This window comes from Anomaloglossus baeobatrachus, unplaced genomic scaffold (assembly GCF_048569485.1).
Source record: "Anomaloglossus baeobatrachus isolate aAnoBae1 unplaced genomic scaffold, aAnoBae1.hap1 Scaffold_2590, whole genome shotgun sequence".
Lineage (NCBI taxonomy): Eukaryota > Metazoa > Chordata > Amphibia > Anura > Aromobatidae > Anomaloglossus > Anomaloglossus baeobatrachus.
Window position 1 is genome coordinate 85,946 of NW_027442141.1, and position 20,473 is coordinate 106,418.

The 20,473-nt window shown below is 47.1% G+C and overlaps 15 non-coding genes across 15 annotated transcripts; all 15 read left to right on the forward strand.

Moving 5' to 3' along the window:
• The first annotated feature begins 346 nt into the window (after nucleotides 1-346).
• Nucleotides 347-537, forward strand: LOC142263462 (U2 spliceosomal RNA). Its single transcript, XR_012730517.1, has one exon. It is a non-coding gene; the product is annotated as a U2 spliceosomal RNA (small nuclear RNA).
• Nucleotides 538-1,654: 1,117 nt separating this feature from the next.
• LOC142263464 (U2 spliceosomal RNA) lies at nucleotides 1,655-1,845 on the forward strand. Its single transcript, XR_012730518.1, has one exon. It is a non-coding gene; the product is annotated as a U2 spliceosomal RNA (small nuclear RNA).
• A 1,117-nt stretch (nucleotides 1,846-2,962) lies between these two features.
• Nucleotides 2,963-3,153, forward strand: LOC142263466 (U2 spliceosomal RNA). Its single transcript, XR_012730520.1, has one exon. It is a non-coding gene; the product is annotated as a U2 spliceosomal RNA (small nuclear RNA).
• Nucleotides 3,154-4,270: 1,117 nt separating this feature from the next.
• LOC142263467 (U2 spliceosomal RNA) lies at nucleotides 4,271-4,461 on the forward strand. Its single transcript, XR_012730521.1, has one exon. It is a non-coding gene; the product is annotated as a U2 spliceosomal RNA (small nuclear RNA).
• Nucleotides 4,462-5,578: 1,117 nt separating this feature from the next.
• On the forward strand, nucleotides 5,579-5,769 carry LOC142263523 (U2 spliceosomal RNA). The gene has a single exon (XR_012730571.1). It is a non-coding gene; the product is annotated as a U2 spliceosomal RNA (small nuclear RNA).
• Nucleotides 5,770-6,886: 1,117 nt separating this feature from the next.
• On the forward strand, nucleotides 6,887-7,077 carry LOC142263468 (U2 spliceosomal RNA). The gene has a single exon (XR_012730522.1). It is a non-coding gene; the product is annotated as a U2 spliceosomal RNA (small nuclear RNA).
• Nucleotides 7,078-8,194: 1,117 nt separating this feature from the next.
• LOC142263469 (U2 spliceosomal RNA) lies at nucleotides 8,195-8,385 on the forward strand. The gene has a single exon (XR_012730523.1). It is a non-coding gene; the product is annotated as a U2 spliceosomal RNA (small nuclear RNA).
• Nucleotides 8,386-9,502: 1,117 nt separating this feature from the next.
• On the forward strand, nucleotides 9,503-9,693 carry LOC142263470 (U2 spliceosomal RNA). Its single transcript, XR_012730524.1, has one exon. It is a non-coding gene; the product is annotated as a U2 spliceosomal RNA (small nuclear RNA).
• Nucleotides 9,694-10,810: 1,117 nt separating this feature from the next.
• LOC142263471 (U2 spliceosomal RNA) lies at nucleotides 10,811-11,001 on the forward strand. The gene has a single exon (XR_012730525.1). It is a non-coding gene; the product is annotated as a U2 spliceosomal RNA (small nuclear RNA).
• Nucleotides 11,002-12,118: 1,117 nt separating this feature from the next.
• On the forward strand, nucleotides 12,119-12,309 carry LOC142263472 (U2 spliceosomal RNA). The gene has a single exon (XR_012730526.1). It is a non-coding gene; the product is annotated as a U2 spliceosomal RNA (small nuclear RNA).
• Nucleotides 12,310-13,426: 1,117 nt separating this feature from the next.
• On the forward strand, nucleotides 13,427-13,617 carry LOC142263473 (U2 spliceosomal RNA). The gene has a single exon (XR_012730527.1). It is a non-coding gene; the product is annotated as a U2 spliceosomal RNA (small nuclear RNA).
• Nucleotides 13,618-14,734: 1,117 nt separating this feature from the next.
• On the forward strand, nucleotides 14,735-14,925 carry LOC142263475 (U2 spliceosomal RNA). Its single transcript, XR_012730528.1, has one exon. It is a non-coding gene; the product is annotated as a U2 spliceosomal RNA (small nuclear RNA).
• Nucleotides 14,926-16,042: 1,117 nt separating this feature from the next.
• Nucleotides 16,043-16,233, forward strand: LOC142263476 (U2 spliceosomal RNA). The gene has a single exon (XR_012730529.1). It is a non-coding gene; the product is annotated as a U2 spliceosomal RNA (small nuclear RNA).
• A 1,322-nt stretch (nucleotides 16,234-17,555) lies between these two features.
• On the forward strand, nucleotides 17,556-17,740 carry LOC142263556 (U2 spliceosomal RNA). Its single transcript, XR_012730600.1, has one exon. It is a non-coding gene; the product is annotated as a U2 spliceosomal RNA (small nuclear RNA).
• A 1,322-nt stretch (nucleotides 17,741-19,062) lies between these two features.
• Nucleotides 19,063-19,247, forward strand: LOC142263551 (U2 spliceosomal RNA). The gene has a single exon (XR_012730596.1). It is a non-coding gene; the product is annotated as a U2 spliceosomal RNA (small nuclear RNA).
• Nucleotides 19,248-20,473: the final 1,226 nt, after the last annotated feature.

Consider the following 20,473-nt stretch of genomic DNA (forward strand, 5'->3'; position numbering starts at 1 on the left):
ATGATGAAAGGGCTTTCTACGGGTAAGGATGGCAAAGGGTGGCAGTGACGGAAAGTCAGGCAACCTGTCCTGTCCGTCTTTTTGTATCGTGAATTGGAAAGACTGCAAGGGGGAGGGGAGTTGCTTGCGCCCTAAAGGAGGAGTTATTCAGATTCATTGCAGTGGGCGGCGGCTGCAAAACGCACCATTCTTCTTGTTTTTGCTCTGCAAAGCAGCCTTTTCAAGGGTTGGCTTGGGTGACAAAATGTCTTGTGTAGGCGTGGGTTTGTCTCCCTCTCGCTCTCTCTCCCTAAGATGTGTCCGGCATAGGCCAGGGTGCCACTCGAGGCCCAAACCAATTCTGGTTATCGCTTCTCGGCCTTTTGGCTAAGATCAAGTGTAGTATCTGTTCTTATCAGTTTAATATCTGATACGTCCCCTATCTGGGGACCATATATTAAATGGATTTTTAGAACAGGGAGATGGAAAAAGAGCTTGCTCTGTCCACTCCACGCATTGACCTGGTATTGCAGTACCTCCAGGAACGGTGCACCCCTTCTTAACCCAGTTTCCAAAAGCAGAACTCGATTCACCTGATTCATATTAGCCCGATTAGCGAATTGAAATGAATTTTTATCTAACACACTTTTTACTTGCTTTATTCATCCAAATAGCAAACTCATCACCACTCAACTTCACCAACTCTGCTATGTCCCGTGCAGTATCTTGTTGTCAGTCTAATCTAGATCATGTGTAATTGAATGGAATAGATCCCTTTTGGACAAAGTGGAGTCAGATGCTGCAGTGACCACAGGTGTGAGAGGATCTACAATTGGCATCTGGTGTTATCTCTCTGCTTCCACTCCAAATAAAGTTACCTGTTGTTACCTGAACGTCAAATACTAAGAATGGGCGGCCTATGAAAGAATTAGTACTTTCATTAAGTATACTAAACCGGCTAATTGGGAATAGACAAACTGTAAAAAGCCCTCTGAGAAAGCCCCTCTCTAACCTTTGTTAGTAAGCTTTTCTGTAGCCTGCCTGTTGATGTATTTTCGGTTTGAACAGTGCACAACATGAAGAGACGGAACACTGGCGGCTTGTCACAATGCCCCCCGATGACATCACAATAGCGCTGCTGCCTAGAAAACAAGCTGCGCAGAAGAAGTTGTTCTTTGGGTGGGAGGGTGGGCTAGTGGAAGGAGGGGGCAATCTCTTTTTTTCCCGGGTGGTAGGGGGATGACAGGAGAAGGGAAGCGGGTGGTGAGAAAGGTACAGAGGGCAGGGTTTGGGGGCTGGGAAGGAAAGGGAAAAGATTAGGGTTTGGGGATGATGAAAGGGCTTTCTACGGGTAAGGATGGCAAAGGGTGGCAGTGACGGAAAGTCAGGCAACCTGTCCTGTCCGTCTTTTTGTATCGTGAATTGGAAAGACTGCAAGGGGGAGGGGAGTTGCTTGCGCCCTAAAGGAGGAGTTATTCAGATTCATTGCAGTGGGCGGCAGCTGCAAAACGCACCATTCTTCTTGTTTTTGCTCTGCAAAGCAGCCTTTTCAAGGGTTGGCTTGGGTGACAAAATGTCTTGTGTAGGCGTGGGTTTGTCTCCCTCTCGCTCTCTCTCCCTAAGATGTGTCCGGCATAGGCCAGGGTGCCACTCGAGGCCCAAACCAATTCTGGTTATCGCTTCTCGGCCTTTTGGCTAAGATCAAGTGTAGTATCTGTTCTTATCAGTTTAATATCTGATACGTCCCCTATCTGGGGACCATATATTAAATGGATTTTTAGAACAGGGAGATGGAAAAAGAGCTTGCTCTGTCCACTCCACGCATTGACCTGGTATTGCAGTACCTCCAGGAACGGTGCACCCCTTCTTAACCCAGTTTCCAAAAGCAGAACTCGATTCACCTGATTCATATTAGCCCGATTAGCGAATTGAAATGAATTTTTATCTAACACACTTTTTACTTGCTTTATTCATCCAAATAGCAAACTCATCACCACTCAACTTCACCAACTCTGCTATGTCCCGTGCAGTATCTTGTTGTCAGTCTAATCTAGATCATGTGTAATTGAATGGAATAGATCCCTTTTGGACAAAGTGGAGTCAGATGCTGCAGTGACCACAGGTGTGAGAGGATCTACAATTGGCATCTGGTGTTATCTCTCTGCTTCCACTCCAAATAAAGTTACCTGTTGTTACCTGAACGTCAAATACTAAGAATGGGCGGCCTATGAAAGAATTAGTACTTTCATTAAGTATACTAAACCGGCTAATTGGGAATAGACAAACTGTAAAAAGCCCTCTGAGAAAGCCCCTCTCTAACCTTTGTTAGTAAGCTTTTCTGTAGCCTGCCTGTTGATGTATTTTCGGTTTGAACAGTGCACAACATGAAGAGACGGAACACTGGCGGCTTGTCACAATGCCCCCCGATGACATCACAATAGCGCTGCTGCCTAGAAAACAAGCTGCGCAGAAGAAGTTGTTCTTTGGGTGGGAGGGTGGGCTAGTGGAAGGAGGGGGCAATCTCTTTTTTTCCCGGGTGGTAGGGGGATGACAGGAGAAGGGAAGCGGGTGGTGAGAAAGGTACAGAGGGCAGGGTTTGGGGGCTGGGAAGGAAAGGGAAAAGATTAGGGTTTGGGGATGATGAAAGGGCTTTCTACGGGTAAGGATGGCAAAGGGTGGCAGTGACGGAAAGTCAGGCAACCTGTCCTGTCCGTCTTTTTGTATCGTGAATTGGAAAGACTGCAAGGGGGAGGGGAGTTGCTTGCGCCCTAAAGGAGGAGTTATTCAGATTCATTGCAGTGGGCGGCGGCTGCAAAACGCACCATTCTTCTTGTTTTTGCTCTGCAAAGCAGCCTTTTCAAGGGTTGGCTTGGGTGACAAAATGTCTTGTGTAGGCGTGGGTTTGTCTCCCTCTCGCTCTCTCTCCCTAAGATGTGTCCGGCATAGGCCAGGGTGCCACTCGAGGCCCAAACCAATTCTGGTTATCGCTTCTCGGCCTTTTGGCTAAGATCAAGTGTAGTATCTGTTCTTATCAGTTTAATATCTGATACGTCCCCTATCTGGGGACCATATATTAAATGGATTTTTAGAACAGGGAGATGGAAAAAGAGCTTGCTCTGTCCACTCCACGCATTGACCTGGTATTGCAGTACCTCCAGGAACGGTGCACCCCTTCTTAACCCAGTTTCCAAAAGCAGAACTCGATTCACCTGATTCATATTAGCCCGATTAGCGAATTGAAATGAATTTTTATCTAACACACTTTTTACTTGCTTTATTCATCCAAATAGCAAACTCATCACCACTCAACTTCACCAACTCTGCTATGTCCCGTGCAGTATCTTGTTGTCAGTCTAATCTAGATCATGTGTAATTGAATGGAATAGATCCCTTTTGGACAAAGTGGAGTCAGATGCTGCAGTGACCACAGGTGTGAGAGGATCTACAATTGGCATCTGGTGTTATCTCTCTGCTTCCACTCCAAATAAAGTTACCTGTTGTTACCTGAACGTCAAATACTAAGAATGGGCGGCCTATGAAAGAATTAGTACTTTCATTAAGTATACTAAACCGGCTAATTGGGAATAGACAAACTGTAAAAAGCCCTCTGAGAAAGCCCCTCTCTAACCTTTGTTAGTAAGCTTTTCTGTAGCCTGCCTGTTGATGTATTTTCGGTTTGAACAGTGCACAACATGAAGAGACGGAACACTGGCGGCTTGTCACAATGCCCCCCGATGACATCACAATAGCGCTGCTGCCTAGAAAACAAGCTGCGCAGAAGAAGTTGTTCTTTGGGTGGGAGGGTGGGCTAGTGGAAGGAGGGGGCAATCTCTTTTTTTCCCGGGTGGTAGGGGGATGACAGGAGAAGGGAAGCGGGTGGTGAGAAAGGTACAGAGGGCAGGGTTTGGGGGCTGGGAAGGAAAGGGAAAAGATTAGGGTTTGGGGATGATGAAAGGGCTTTCTACGGGTAAGGATGGCAAAGGGTGGCAGTGACGGAAAGTCAGGCAACCTGTCCTGTCCGTCTTTTTGTATCGTGAATTGGAAAGACTGCAAGGGGGAGGGGAGTTGCTTGCGCCCTAAAGGAGGAGTTATTCAGATTCATTGCAGTGGGCGGCGGCTGCAAAACGCACCATTCTTCTTGTTTTTGCTCTGCAAAGCAGCCTTTTCAAGGGTTGGCTTGGGTGACAAAATGTCTTGTGTAGGCGTGGGTTTGTCTCCCTCTCGCTCTCTCTCCCTAAGATGTGTCCGGCATAGGCCAGGGTGCCACTCGAGGCCCAAACCAATTCTGGTTATCGCTTCTCGGCCTTTTGGCTAAGATCAAGTGTAGTATCTGTTCTTATCAGTTTAATATCTGATACGTCCCCTATCTGGGGACCATATATTAAATGGATTTTTAGAACAGGGAGATGGAAAAAGAGCTTGCTCTGTCCACTCCACGCATTGACCTGGTATTGCAGTACCTCCAGGAACGGTGCACCCCTTCTTAACCCAGTTTCCAAAAGCAGAACTCGATTCACCTGATTCATATTAGCCCGATTAGCGAATTGAAATGAATTTTTATCTAACACACTTTTTACTTGCTTTATTCATCCAAATAGCAAACTCATCACCACTCAACTTCACCAACTCTGCTATGTCCCGTGCAGTATCTTGTTGTCAGTCTAATCTAGATCATGTGTAATTGAATGGAATAGATCCCTTTTGGACAAAGTGGAGTCAGATGCTGCAGTGACCACAGGTGTGAGAGGATCTACAATTGGCATCTGGTGTTATCTCTCTGCTTCCACTCCAAATAAAGTTACCTGTTGTTACCTGAACGTCAAATACTAAGAATGGGCGGCCTATGAAAGAATTAGTACTTTCATTAAGTATACTAAACCGGCTAATTGGGAATAGACAAACTGTAAAAAGCCCTCTGAGAAAGCCCCTCTCTAACCTTTGTTAGTAAGCTTTTCTGTAGCCTGCCTGTTGATGTATTTTCGGTTTGAACAGTGCACAACATGAAGAGACGGAACACTGGCGGCTTGTCACAATGCCCCCCGATGACATCACAATAGCGCTGCTGCCTAGAAAACAAGCTGCGCAGAAGAAGTTGTTCTTTGGGTGGGAGGGTGGGCTAGTGGAAGGAGGGGGCAATCTCTTTTTTTCCCGGGTGGTAGGGGGATGACAGGAGAAGGGAAGCGGGTGGTGAGAAAGGTACAGAGGGCAGGGTTTGGGGGCTGGGAAGGAAAGGGAAAAGATTAGGGTTTGGGGATGATGAAAGGGCTTTCTACGGGTAAGGATGGCAAAGGGTGGCAGTGACGGAAAGTCAGGCAACCTGTCCTGTCCGTCTTTTTGTATCGTGAATTGGAAAGACTGCAAGGGGGAGGGGAGTTGCTTGCGCCCTAAAGGAGGAGTTATTCAGATTCATTGCAGTGGGCGGCGGCTGCAAAACGCACCATTCTTCTTGTTTTTGCTCTGCAAAGCAGCCTTTTCAAGGGTTGGCTTGGGTGACAAAATGTCTTGTGTAGGCGTGGGTTTGTCTCCCTCTCGCTCTCTCTCCCTAAGATGTGTCCGGCATAGGCCAGGGTGCCACTCGAGGCCCAAACCAATTCTGGTTATCGCTTCTCGGCCTTTTGGCTAAGATCAAGTGTAGTATCTGTTCTTATCAGTTTAATATCTGATACGTCCCCTATCTGGGGACCATATATTAAATGGATTTTTAGAACAGGGAGATGGAAAAAGAGCTTGCTCTGTCCACTCCACGCATTGACCTGGTATTGCAGTATCTCCAGGAACGGTGCACCCCTTCTTAACCCAGTTTCCAAAAGCAGAACTCGATTCACCTGATTCATATTAGCCCGATTAGCGAATTGAAATGAATTTTTATCTAACACACTTTTTACTTGCTTTATTCATCCAAATAGCAAACTCATCACCACTCAACTTCACCAACTCTGCTATGTCCCGTGCAGTATCTTGTTGTCAGTCTAATCTAGATCATGTGTAATTGAATGGAATAGATCCCTTTTGGACAAAGTGGAGTCAGATGCTGCAGTGACCACAGGTGTGAGAGGATCTACAATTGGCATCTGGTGTTATCTCTCTGCTTCCACTCCAAATAAAGTTACCTGTTGTTACCTGAACGTCAAATACTAAGAATGGGCGGCCTATGAAAGAATTAGTACTTTCATTAAGTATACTAAACCGGCTAATTGGGAATAGACAAACTGTAAAAAGCCCTCTGAGAAAGCCCCTCTCTAACCTTTGTTAGTAAGCTTTTCTGTAGCCTGCCTGTTGATGTATTTTCGGTTTGAACAGTGCACAACATGAAGAGACGGAACACTGGCGGCTTGTCACAATGCCCCCCGATGACATCACAATAGCGCTGCTGCCTAGAAAACAAGCTGCGCAGAAGAAGTTGTTCTTTGGGTGGGAGGGTGGGCTAGTGGAAGGAGGGGGCAATCTCTTTTTTTCCCGGGTGGTAGGGGGATGACAGGAGAAGGGAAGCGGGTGGTGAGAAAGGTACAGAGGGCAGGGTTTGGGGGCTGGGAAGGAAAGGGAAAAGATTAGGGTTTGGGGATGATGAAAGGGCTTTCTACGGGTAAGGATGGCAAAGGGTGGCAGTGACGGAAAGTCAGGCAACCTGTCCTGTCCGTCTTTTTGTATCGTGAATTGGAAAGACTGCAAGGGGGAGGGGAGTTGCTTGCGCCCTAAAGGAGGAGTTATTCAGATTCATTGCAGTGGGCGGCGGCTGCAAAACGCACCATTCTTCTTGTTTTTGCTCTGCAAAGCAACCTTTTCAAGGGTTGGCTTGGGTGACAAAATGTCTTGTGTAGGCGTGGGTTTGTCTCCCTCTCGCTCTCTCTCCCTAAGATGTGTCCGGCATAGGCCAGGGTGCCACTCGAGGCCCAAACCAATTCTGGTTATCGCTTCTCGGCCTTTTGGCTAAGATCAAGTGTAGTATCTGTTCTTATCAGTTTAATATCTGATACGTCCCCTATCTGGGGACCATATATTAAATGGATTTTTAGAACAGGGAGATGGAAAAAGAGCTTGCTCTGTCCACTCCACGCATTGACCTGGTATTGCAGTACCTCCAGGAACGGTGCACCCCTTCTTAACCCAGTTTCCAAAAGCAGAACTCGATTCACCTGATTCATATTAGCCCGATTAGCGAATTGAAATGAATTTTTATCTAACACACTTTTTACTTGCTTTATTCATCCAAATAGCAAACTCATCACCACTCAACTTCACCAACTCTGCTATGTCCCGTGCAGTATCTTGTTGTCAGTCTAATCTAGATCATGTGTAATTGAATGGAATAGATCCCTTTTGGACAAAGTGGAGTCAGATGCTGCAGTGACCACAGGTGTGAGAGGATCTACAATTGGCATCTGGTGTTATCTCTCTGCTTCCACTCCAAATAAAGTTACCTGTTGTTACCTGAACGTCAAATACTAAGAATGGGCGGCCTATGAAAGAATTAGTACTTTCATTAAGTATACTAAACCGGCTAATTGGGAATAGACAAACTGTAAAAAGCCCTCTGAGAAAGCCCCTCTCTAACCTTTGTTAGTAAGCTTTTCTGTAGCCTGCCTGTTGATGTATTTTCGGTTTGAACAGTGCACAACATGAAGAGACGGAACACTGGCGGCTTGTCACAATGCCCCCCGATGACATCACAATAGCGCTGCTGCCTAGAAAACAAGCTGCGCAGAAGAAGTTGTTCTTTGGGTGGGAGGGTGGGCTAGTGGAAGGAGGGGGCAATCTCTTTTTTTCCCGGGTGGTAGGGGGATGACAGGAGAAGGGAAGCGGGTGGTGAGAAAGGTACAGAGGGCAGGGTTTGGGGGCTGGGAAGGAAAGGGAAAAGATTAGGGTTTGGGGATGATGAAAGGGCTTTCTACGGGTAAGGATGGCAAAGGGTGGCAGTGACGGAAAGTCAGGCAACCTGTCCTGTCCGTCTTTTTGTATCGTGAATTGGAAAGACTGCAAGGGGGAGGGGAGTTGCTTGCGCCCTAAAGGAGGAGTTATTCAGATTCATTGCAGTGGGCGGCGGCTGCAAAACGCACCATTCTTCTTGTTTTTGCTCTGCAAAGCAGCCTTTTCAAGGGTTGGCTTGGGTGACAAAATGTCTTGTGTAGGCGTGGGTTTGTCTCCCTCTCGCTCTCTCTCCCTAAGATGTGTCCGGCATAGGCCAGGGTGCCACTCGAGGCCCAAACCAATTCTGGTTATCGCTTCTCGGCCTTTTGGCTAAGATCAAGTGTAGTATCTGTTCTTATCAGTTTAATATCTGATACGTCCCCTATCTGGGGACCATATATTAAATGGATTTTTAGAACAGGGAGATGGAAAAAGAGCTTGCTCTGTCCACTCCACGCATTGACCTGGTATTGCAGTACCTCCAGGAACGGTGCACCCCTTCTTAACCCAGTTTCCAAAAGCAGAACTCGATTCACCTGATTCATATTAGCCCGATTAGCGAATTGAAATGAATTTTTATCTAACACACTTTTTACTTGCTTTATTCATCCAAATAGCAAACTCATCACCACTCAACTTCACCAACTCTGCTATGTCCCGTGCAGTATCTTGTTGTCAGTCTAATCTAGATCATGTGTAATTGAATGGAATAGATCCCTTTTGGACAAAGTGGAGTCAGATGCTGCAGTGACCACAGGTGTGAGAGGATCTACAATTGGCATCTGGTGTTATCTCTCTGCTTCCACTCCAAATAAAGTTACCTGTTGTTACCTGAACGTCAAATACTAAGAATGGGCGGCCTATGAAAGAATTAGTACTTTCATTAAGTATACTAAACCGGCTAATTGGGAATAGACAAACTGTAAAAAGCCCTCTGAGAAAGCCCCTCTCTAACCTTTGTTAGTAAGCTTTTCTGTAGCCTGCCTGTTGATGTATTTTCGGTTTGAACAGTGCACAACATGAAGAGACGGAACACTGGCGGCTTGTCACAATGCCCCCCGATGACATCACAATAGCGCTGCTGCCTAGAAAACAAGCTGCGCAGAAGAAGTTGTTCTTTGGGTGGGAGGGTGGGCTAGTGGAAGGAGGGGGCAATCTCTTTTTTTCCCGGGTGGTAGGGGGATGACAGGAGAAGGGAAGCGGGTGGTGAGAAAGGTACAGAGGGCAGGGTTTGGGGGCTGGGAAGGAAAGGGAAAAGATTAGGGTTTGGGGATGATGAAAGGGCTTTCTACGGGTAAGGATGGCAAAGGGTGGCAGTGACGGAAAGTCAGGCAACCTGTCCTGTCCGTCTTTTTGTATCGTGAATTGGAAAGACTGCAAGGGGGAGGGGAGTTGCTTGCGCCCTAAAGGAGGAGTTATTCAGATTCATTGCAGTGGGCGGCGGCTGCAAAACGCACCATTCTTCTTGTTTTTGCTCTGCAAAGCAGCCTTTTCAAGGGTTGGCTTGGGTGACAAAATGTCTTGTGTAGGCGTGGGTTTGTCTCCCTCTCGCTCTCTCTCCCTAAGATGTGTCCGGCATAGGCCAGGGTGCCACTCGAGGCCCAAACCAATTCTGGTTATCGCTTCTCGGCCTTTTGGCTAAGATCAAGTGTAGTATCTGTTCTTATCAGTTTAATATCTGATACGTCCCCTATCTGGGGACCATATATTAAATGGATTTTTAGAACAGGGAGATGGAAAAAGAGCTTGCTCTGTCCACTCCACGCATTGACCTGGTATTGCAGTACCTCCAGGAACGGTGCACCCCTTCTTAACCCAGTTTCCAAAAGCAGAACTCGATTCACCTGATTCATATTAGCCCGATTAGCGAATTGAAATGAATTTTTATCTAACACACTTTTTACTTGCTTTATTCATCCAAATAGCAAACTCATCACCACTCAACTTCACCAACTCTGCTATGTCCCGTGCAGTATCTTGTTGTCAGTCTAATCTAGATCATGTGTAATTGAATGGAATAGATCCCTTTTGGACAAAGTGGAGTCAGATGCTGCAGTGACCACAGGTGTGAGAGGATCTACAATTGGCATCTGGTGTTATCTCTCTGCTTCCACTCCAAATAAAGTTACCTGTTGTTACCTGAACGTCAAATACTAAGAATGGGCGGCCTATGAAAGAATTAGTACTTTCATTAAGTATACTAAACCGGCTAATTGGGAATAGACAAACTGTAAAAAGCCCTCTGAGAAAGCCCCTCTCTAACCTTTGTTAGTAAGCTTTTCTGTAGCCTGCCTGTTGATGTATTTTCGGTTTGAACAGTGCACAACATGAAGAGACGGAACACTGGCGGCTTGTCACAATGCCCCCCGATGACATCACAATAGCGCTGCTGCCTAGAAAACAAGCTGCGCAGAAGAAGTTGTTCTTTGGGTGGGAGGGTGGGCTAGTGGAAGGAGGGGGCAATCTCTTTTTTTCCCGGGTGGTAGGGGGATGACAGGAGAAGGGAAGCGGGTGGTGAGAAAGGTACAGAGGGCAGGGTTTGGGGGCTGGGAAGGAAAGGGAAAAGATTAGGGTTTGGGGATGATGAAAGGGCTTTCTACGGGTAAGGATGGCAAAGGGTGGCAGTGACGGAAAGTCAGGCAACCTGTCCTGTCCGTCTTTTTGTATCGTGAATTGGAAAGACTGCAAGGGGGAGGGGAGTTGCTTGCGCCCTAAAGGAGGAGTTATTCAGATTCATTGCAGTGGGCGGCGGCTGCAAAACGCACCATTCTTCTTGTTTTTGCTCTGCAAAGCAGCCTTTTCAAGGGTTGGCTTGGGTGACAAAATGTCTTGTGTAGGCGTGGGTTTGTCTCCCTCTCGCTCTCTCTCCCTAAGATGTGTCCGGCATAGGCCAGGGTGCCACTCGAGGCCCAAACCAATTCTGGTTATCGCTTCTCGGCCTTTTGGCTAAGATCAAGTGTAGTATCTGTTCTTATCAGTTTAATATCTGATACGTCCCCTATCTGGGGACCATATATTAAATGGATTTTTAGAACAGGGAGATGGAAAAAGAGCTTGCTCTGTCCACTCCACGCATTGACCTGGTATTGCAGTACCTCCAGGAACGGTGCACCCCTTCTTAACCCAGTTTCCAAAAGCAGAACTCGATTCACCTGATTCATATTAGCCCGATTAGCGAATTGAAATGAATTTTTATCTAACACACTTTTTACTTGCTTTATTCATCCAAATAGCAAACTCATCACCACTCAACTTCACCAACTCTGCTATGTCCCGTGCAGTATCTTGTTGTCAGTCTAATCTAGATCATGTGTAATTGAATGGAATAGATCCCTTTTGGACAAAGTGGAGTCAGATGCTGCAGTGACCACAGGTGTGAGAGGATCTACAATTGGCATCTGGTGTTATCTCTCTGCTTCCACTCCAAATAAAGTTACCTGTTGTTACCTGAACGTCAAATACTAAGAATGGGCGGCCTATGAAAGAATTAGTACTTTCATTAAGTATACTAAACCGGCTAATTGGGAATAGACAAACTGTAAAAAGCCCTCTGAGAAAGCCCCTCTCTAACCTTTGTTAGTAAGCTTTTCTGTAGCCTGCCTGTTGATGTATTTTCGGTTTGAACAGTGCACAACATGAAGAGACGGAACACTGGCGGCTTGTCACAATGCCCCCCGATGACATCACAATAGCGCTGCTGCCTAGAAAACAAGCTGCGCAGAAGAAGTTGTTCTTTGGGTGGGAGGGTGGGCTAGTGGAAGGAGGGGGCAATCTCTTTTTTTCCCGGGTGGTAGGGGGATGACAGGAGAAGGGAAGCGGGTGGTGAGAAAGGTACAGAGGGCAGGGTTTGGGGGCTGGGAAGGAAAGGGAAAAGATTAGGGTTTGGGGATGATGAAAGGGCTTTCTACGGGTAAGGATGGCAAAGGGTGGCAGTGACGGAAAGTCAGGCAACCTGTCCTGTCCGTCTTTTTGTATCGTGAATTGGAAAGACTGCAAGGGGGAGGGGAGTTGCTTGCGCCCTAAAGGAGGAGTTATTCAGATTCATTGCAGTGGGCGGCGGCTGCAAAACGCACCATTCTTCTTGTTTTTGCTCTGCAAAGCAGCCTTTTCAAGGGTTGGCTTGGGTGACAAAATGTCTTGTGTAGGCGTGGGTTTGTCTCCCTCTCGCTCTCTCTCCCTAAGATGTGTCCGGCATAGGCCAGGGTGCCACTCGAGGCCCAAACCAATTCTGGTTATCGCTTCTCGGCCTTTTGGCTAAGATCAAGTGTAGTATCTGTTCTTATCAGTTTAATATCTGATACGTCCCCTATCTGGGGACCATATATTAAATGGATTTTTAGAACAGGGAGATGGAAAAAGAGCTTGCTCTGTCCACTCCACGCATTGACCTGGTATTGCAGTACCTCCAGGAACGGTGCACCCCTTCTTAACCCAGTTTCCAAAAGCAGAACTCGATTCACCTGATTCATATTAGCCCGATTAGCGAATTGAAATGAATTTTTATCTAACACACTTTTTACTTGCTTTATTCATCCAAATAGCAAACTCATCACCACTCAACTTCACCAACTCTGCTATGTCCCGTGCAGTATCTTGTTGTCAGTCTAATCTAGATCATGTGTAATTGAATGGAATAGATCCCTTTTGGACAAAGTGGAGTCAGATGCTGCAGTGACCACAGGTGTGAGAGGATCTACAATTGGCATCTGGTGTTATCTCTCTGCTTCCACTCCAAATAAAGTTACCTGTTGTTACCTGAACGTCAAATACTAAGAATGGGCGGCCTATGAAAGAATTAGTACTTTCATTAAGTATACTAAACCGGCTAATTGGGAATAGACAAACTGTAAAAAGCCCTCTGAGAAAGCCCCTCTCTAACCTTTGTTAGTAAGCTTTTCTGTAGCCTGCCTGTTGATGTATTTTCGGTTTGAACAGTGCACAACATGAAGAGACGGAACACTGGCGGCTTGTCACAATGCCCCCCGATGACATCACAATAGCGCTGCTGCCTAGAAAACAAGCTGCGCAGAAGAAGTTGTTCTTTGGGTGGGAGGGTGGGCTAGTGGAAGGAGGGGGCAATCTCTTTTTTTCCCGGGTGGTAGGGGGATGACAGGAGAAGGGAAGCGGGTGGTGAGAAAGGTACAGAGGGCAGGGTTTGGGGGCTGGGAAGGAAAGGGAAAAGATTATGGTTTGGGGATGATGAAAGGGCTTTCTACGGGTAAGGATGGCAAAGGGTGGCAGTGACGGAAAGTCAGGCAACCTGTCCTGTCCGTCTTTTTGTATCGTGAATTGGAAAGACTGCAAGGGGGAGGGGAGTTGCTTGCGCCCTAAAGGAGGAGTTATTCAGATTCATTGCAGTGGGCGGCGGCTGCAAAACGCACCATTCTTCTTGTTTTTGCTCTGCAAAGCAGCCTTTTCAAGGGTTGGCTTGGGTGACAAAATGTCTTGTGTAGGCGTGGGTTTGTCTCCCTCTCGCTCTCTCTCCCTAAGATGTGTCCGGCATAGGCCAGGGTGCCACTCGAGGCCCAAACCAATTCTGGTTATCGCTTCTCGGCCTTTTGGCTAAGATCAAGTGTAGTATCTGTTCTTATCAGTTTAATATCTGATACGTCCCCTATCTGGGGACCATATATTAAATGGATTTTTAGAACAGGGAGATGGAAAAAGAGCTTGCTCTGTCCACTCCACGCATTGACCTGGTATTGCAGTACCTCCAGGAACGGTGCACCCCTTCTTAACCCAGTTTCCAAAAGCAGAACTCGATTCACCTGATTCATATTAGCCCGATTAGCGAATTGAAATGAATTTTTATCTAACACACTTTTTACTTGCTTTATTCATCCAAATAGCAAACTCATCACCACTCAACTTCACCAACTCTGCTATGTCCCGTGCAGTATCTTGTTGTCAGTCTAATCTAGATCATGTGTAATTGAATGGAATAGATCCCTTTTGGACAAAGTGGAGTCAGATGCTGCAGTGACCACAGGTGTGAGAGGATCTACAATTGGCATCTGGTGTTATCTCTCTGCTTCCACTCCAAATAAAGTTACCTGTTGTTACCTGAACGTCAAATACTAAGAATGGGCGGCCTATGAAAGAATTAGTACTTTCATTAAGTATACTAAACCGGCTAATTGGGAATAGACAAACTGTAAAAAGCCCTCTGAGAAAGCCCCTCTCTAACCTTTGTTAGTAAGCTTTTCTGTAGCCTGCCTGTTGATGTATTTTCGGTTTGAACAGTGCACAACATGAAGAGACGGAACACTGGCGGCTTGTCACAATGCCCCCCGATGACATCACAATAGCGCTGCTGCCTAGAAAACAAGCTGCGCAGAAGAAGTTGTTCTTTGGGTGGGAGGGTGGGCTAGTGGAAGGAGGGGGCAATCTCTTTTTTTCCCGGGTGGTAGGGGGATGACAGGAGAAGGGAAGCGGGTGGTGAGAAAGGTACAGAGGGCAGGGTTTGGGGGCTGGGAAGGAAAGGGAAAAGATTAGGGTTTGGGGATGATGAAAGGGCTTTCTACGGGTAAGGATGGCAAAGGGTGGCAGTGACGGAAAGTCAGGCAACCTGTCCTGTCCGTCTTTTTGTATCGTGAATTGGAAAGACTGCAAGGGGGAGGGGAGTTGCTTGCGCCCTAAAGGAGGAGTTATTCAGATTCATTGCAGTGGGCGGCGGCTGCAAAACGCACCATTCTTCTTGTTTTTGCTCTGCAAAGCAGCCTTTTCAAGGGTTGGCTTGGGTGACAAAATGTCTTGTGTAGGCGTGGGTTTGTCTCCCTCTCGCTCTCTCTCCCTAAGATGTGTCCGGCATAGGCCAGGGTGCCACTCGAGGCCCAAACCAATTCTGGTTATCGCTTCTCGGCCTTTTGGCTAAGATCAAGTGTAGTATCTGTTCTTATCAGTTTAATATCTGATACGTCCCCTATCTGGGGACCATATATTAAATGGATTTTTAGAACAGGGAGATGGAAAAAGAGCTTGCTCTGTCCACTCCACGCATTGACCTGGTATTGCAGTACCTCCAGGAACGGTGCACCCCTTCTTAACCCAGTTTCCAAAAGCAGAACTCGATTCACCTGATTCATATTAGCCCGATTAGCGAATTGAAATGAATTTTTATCTAACACACTTTTTACTTGCTTTATTCATCCAAATAGCAAACTCATCACCACTCAACTTCACCAACTCTGCTATGTCCCGTGCAGTATCTTGTTGTCAGTCTAATCTAGATCATGTGTAATTGAATGGAATAGATCCCTTTTGGACAAAGTGGAGTCAGATGCTGCAGTGACCACAGGTGTGAGAGGATCTACAATTGGCATCTGGTGTTATCTCTCTGCTTCCACTCCAAATAAAGTTACCTGTTGTTACCTGAACGTCAAATACTAAGAATGGGCGGCCTATGAAAGAATTAGTACTTTCATTAAGTATACTAAACCGGCTAATTGGGAATAGACAAACTGTAAAAAGCCCTCTGAGAAAGCCCCTCTCTAACCTTTGTTAGTAAGCTTTTCTGTAGCCTGCCTGTTGATGTATTTTCGGTTTGAACAGTGCACAACATGAAGAGACGGAACACTGGCGGCTTGTCACAATGCCCCCCGATGACATCACAATAGCGCTGCTGCCTAGAAAACAAGCTGCGCAGAAGAAGTTGTTCTTTGGGTGGGAGGGTGGGCTAGTGGAAGGAGGGGGCAATCTCTTTTTTTCCCGGGTGGTAGGGGGATGACAGGAGAAGGGAAGCGGGTGGTGAGAAAGGTACAGAGGGCAGGGTTTGGGGGCTGGGAAGGAAAGGGAAAAGATTAGGGTTTGGGGATGATGAAAGGGCTTTCTACGGGTAAGGATGGCAAAGGGTGGCAGTGACGGAAAGTCAGGCAACCTGTCCTGTCCGTCTTTTTGTATCGTGAATTGGAAAGACTGCAAGGGGGAGGGGAGTTGCTTGCGCCCTAAAGGAGGAGTTATTCAGATTCATTGCAGTGGGCGGCGGCTGCAAAACGCACCATTCTTCTTGTTTTTGCTCTGCAAAGCAGCCTTTTCAAGGGTTGGCTTGGGTGACAAAATGTCTTGTGTAGGCGTGGGTTTGTCTCCCTCTCGCTCTCTCTCCCTAAGATGTGTCCGGCATAGGCCAGGGTGCCACTCGAGGCCCAAACCAATTCTGGTTATCGCTTCTCGGCCTTTTGGCTAAGATCAAGTGTAGTATCTGTTCTTATCAGTTTAATATCTGATACGTCCCCTATCTGGGGACCATATATTAAATGGATTTTTAGAACAGGGAGATGGAAAAAGAGCTTGCTCTGTCCACTCCACGCATTGACCTGGTATTGCAGTACCTCCAGGAACGGTGCACCCCTTCTTAACCCAGTTTCCAAAAGCAGAACTCGATTCACCTGATTCATATTAGCCCGATTAGCGAATTGAAATGAATTTTTATCTAACACACTTTTTACTTGCTTTATTCATCCAAATAGCAAACTCATCACCACTCAACTTCACCAACTCTGCTATGTCCCGTGCAGTATCTTGTTGTCAGTCTAATCTAGATCATGTGTAATTGAATGGAATAGATCCCTTTTGGACAAAGTGGAGTCAGATGCTGCAGTGACCACAGGTGTGAGAGGATCTACAATTGGCATCTGGTGTTATCTCTCTGCTTCCACTCCAAATAAAGTTACCTGTTGTTACCTGAACGTCAAATACTAAGAATGGGCGGCCTATGAAAGAATTAGTACTTTCATTAAGTATACTAAACCGGCTAATTGGGAATAGACAAACTGTAAAAAGCCCTCTGAGAAAGCCCCTCTCTAACCTTTGTTAGTAAGCTTTTCTGTAGCCTGCCTGTTGATGTATTTTCGGTTTGAACAGTGCACAACATGAAGAGACGGAACACTGGCGGCTTGTCACAATGCCCCCCGATGACATCACAATAGCGCTGCTGCCTAGAAAACAAGCTGCGCAGAAGAAGTTGTTCTTTGGGTGGGAGGGTGGGCTAGTGGAAGGAGGGGGCAATCTCTTTTTTTCCCGGGTGGTAGGGGGATGACAGGAGAAGGGAAGCGGGTGGTGAGAAAGGTACAGAGGGCAGGGTTTGGGGGCTGGGAAGGAAAGGGAAAAGATTAGGGTTTGGGGATGATGAAAGGGCTTTCTACGGGTAAGGATGGCAAAGGGTGGCAGTGACGGAAAGTCAGGCAACCTGTCCTGTCCGTCTTTTTGTATCGTGAATTGGAAAGACTGCAAGGGGGAGGGGAGTTGCTTGCGCCCTAAAGGAGGAGTTATTCAGATTCATTGCAGTGGGCGGCGGCTGCAAAACGCACCATTCTTCTTGTTTTTGCTCTGCAAAGCAGCCTTTTCAAGGGTTGGCTTGGGTGACAAAATGTCTTGTGTAGGCGTGGGTTTGTCTCCCTCTCGCTCTCTCTCCCTAAGATGTGTCCGGCATAGGCCAGGGTGCCACTCGAGGCCCAAACCAATTCTGGTTATCGCTTCTCGGCCTTTTGGCTAATATCAAGTGTAGTCCCTTCATTGGGTTTGCCTTGGTCTTGGCTGGGAGGGGCCCGGGCTTGCACAACCGCCGGCCTCGGGGATTGTTGCGCCTTTTGGTGCTTACGTCCCCTTATGGCTGGTGGTTCCTGGGCTCGGGAGGCGATCACCTGCGGCACTGCGCTTTTGTGTGGTGGCCGATGACCGTTTTCTGAAATTTGCGGATGTATTCTCATCTGTTCTTATCAGTTTAATATCTGATACGTCCCCTATCTGGGGACCATATATTAAATGGATTTTTAGAACAGGGAGATGGAAAAAGAGCTTGCTCTGTCCACTCCACGCATTGACCTGGTATTGCAGTACCTCCAGGAACGGTGCACCCCTTCTTAACCCAGTTTCCAAAAGCAGAACTCGATTCACCTGATTCATATTAGCCCGATTAGCGAATTGAAATGAATTTTTATCTAACACACTTTTTACTTGCTTTATTCATCCAAATAGCAAACTCATCACCACTCAACTTCACCAACTCTGCTATGTCCCGTGCAGTATCTTGTTGTCAGTCTAATCTAGATCATGTGTAATTGAATGGAATAGATCCCTTTTGGACAAAGTGGAGTCAGATGCTGCAGTGACCACAGGTGTGAGAGGATCTACAATTGGCATCTGGTGTTATCTCTCTGCTTCCACTCCAAATAAAGTTACCTGTTGTTACCTGAACGTCAAATACTAAGAATGGGCGGCCTATGAAAGAATTAGTACTTTCATTAAGTATACTAAACCGGCTAATTGGGAATAGACAAACTGTAAAAAGCCCTCTGAGAAAGCCCCTCTCTAACCTTTGTTAGTAAGCTTTTCTGTAGCCTGCCTGTTGATGTATTTTCGGTTTGAACAGTGCACAACATGAAGAGACGGAACACTGGCGGCTTGTCACAATGCCCCCCGATGACATCACAATAGCGCTGCTGCCTAGAAAACAAGCTGCGCAGAAGAAGTTGTTCTTTGGGTGGGAGGGTGGGCTAGTGGAAGGAGGGGGCAATCTCTTTTTTTCCCGGGTGGTAGGGGGATGACAGGAGAAGGGAAGCGGGTGGTGAGAAAGGTACAGAGGGCAGGGTTTGGGGGCTGGGAAGGAAAGGGAAAAGATTAGGGTTTGGGGATGATGAAAGGGCTTTCTACGGGTAAGGATGGCAAAGGGTGGCAGTGACGGAAAGTCAGGCAACCTGTCCTGTCCGTCTTTTTGTATCGTGAATTGGAAAGACTGCAAGGGGGAGGGGAGTTGCTTGCGCCCTAAAGGAGGAGTTATTCAGATTCATTGCAGTGGGCGGCGGCTGCAAAACGCACCATTCTTCTTGTTTTTGCTCTGCAAAGCAGCCTTTTCAAGGGTTGGCTTGGGTGACAAAATGTCTTGTGTAGGCGTGGGTTTGTCTCCCTCTCGCTCTCTCTCCCTAAGATGTGTCCGGCATAGGCCAGGGTGCCACTCGAGGCCCAAACCAATTCAGGTTATCGCTTCTCGGCCTTTTGGCTAAGATCAAGTGTAGTCCCTTCATTGGGTTTGCCTTGGTCTTGGCTGGGAGGGGCCCGGGCTTGCACAACCGCCGGCCTTGGGGATTGTTGCGCCTTTTGGTGCTTACGTCCCCTTCTGGCTGGTGGTTCCTGGGCTCGGGAGGCGATCACCTGCGGCACTGCGCTTTTGTGTGGTGGCCGATGACCGTTTTCTGAAATTTGCGGATGAAATCTCATCTGTTCTTATCAGTTTAATATCTGATACGTCCCCTATCTGGGGACCATATATTAAATGGATTTTTAGAACAGGGAGATGGAAAAAGAGCTTGCTCTGTCCACTCCACGCATTGACCTGGTATTGCAGTACCTCCAGGAACGGTGCACCCCTTCTTAACCCAGTTTCCAAAAGCAGAACTCGATTCACCTGATTCATATTAGCCCGATTAGCGAATTGAAATGAATTTTTATCTAACACACTTTTTACTTGCTTTATTCATCCAAATAGCAAACTCATCACCACTCAACTTCACCAACTCTGCTATGTCCCGTGCAGTATCTTGTTGTCAGTCTAATCTAGATCATGTGTAATTGAATGGAATAGATCCCTTTTGGACAAAGTGGAGTCAGATGCTGCAGTGACCACAGGTGTGAGAGGATCTACAATTGGCATCTGGTGTTATCTCTCTGCTTCCACTCCAAATAAAGTTACCTGTTGTTACCTGAACGTCAAATACTAAGAATGGGCGGCCTATGAAAGAATTAGTACTTTCATTAAGTATACTAAACCGGCTAATTGGGAATAGACAAACTGTAAAAAGCCCTCTGAGAAAGCCCCTCTCTAACCTTTGTTAGTAAGCTTTTCTGTAGCCTGCCTGTTGATGTATTTTCGGTTTGAACAGTGCACAACATGAAGAGACGGAACACTGGCGGCTTGTCACAATGCCCCCCGATGACATCACAATAGCGCTGCTGCCTAGAAAACAAGCTGCGCAGAAGAAGTTGTTCTTTGGGTGGGAGGGTGGGCTAGTGGAAGGAGGGGGCAATCTCTTTTTTTCCCGGGTGGTAGGGGGATGACAGGAGAAGGGAAGCGGGTGGTGAGAAAGGTACAGAGGGCAGGGTTTGGGGGCTGGGAAGGAAAGGGAAAAGATTAGGGTTTGGGGATGATGAAAGGGCTTTCTACGGGTAAGGATGGCAAAGGGTGGCAGTGACGGAAAGTCAGGCAACCTGTCCTGTCCGTCTTTTTGTATCGTGAATTGGAAAGACTGCAAGGGGGAGGGGAGTTGCTTGCGCCCTAAAGGAGGAGTTATTCAGATTCATTGCAGTGGGCGGCGGCTGCAAAACGCACCATTCTTCTTGTTTTTGCTCTGCAAAGCAGCCTTTTCAAGGGTTGGCTTGGGTGACAAAATGTCTTGTGTAGGCGTGGGTTTGTCTCCCTCTCGCTCTCTCTCCCTAAGATGTGTCCGGCATAGGCCAGGGTGCCACTCGAGGCCCAAACCAATTCTGGTTATCGCTTCTCGGCCTTTTGGCTAAGATCAAGTGTAGTTTGGGAGGGTACTACCTTGGTTGGTGCTGAAAGGTGCCAGGGTATTGCACAACTGCTGACCTTGGGGGAGTG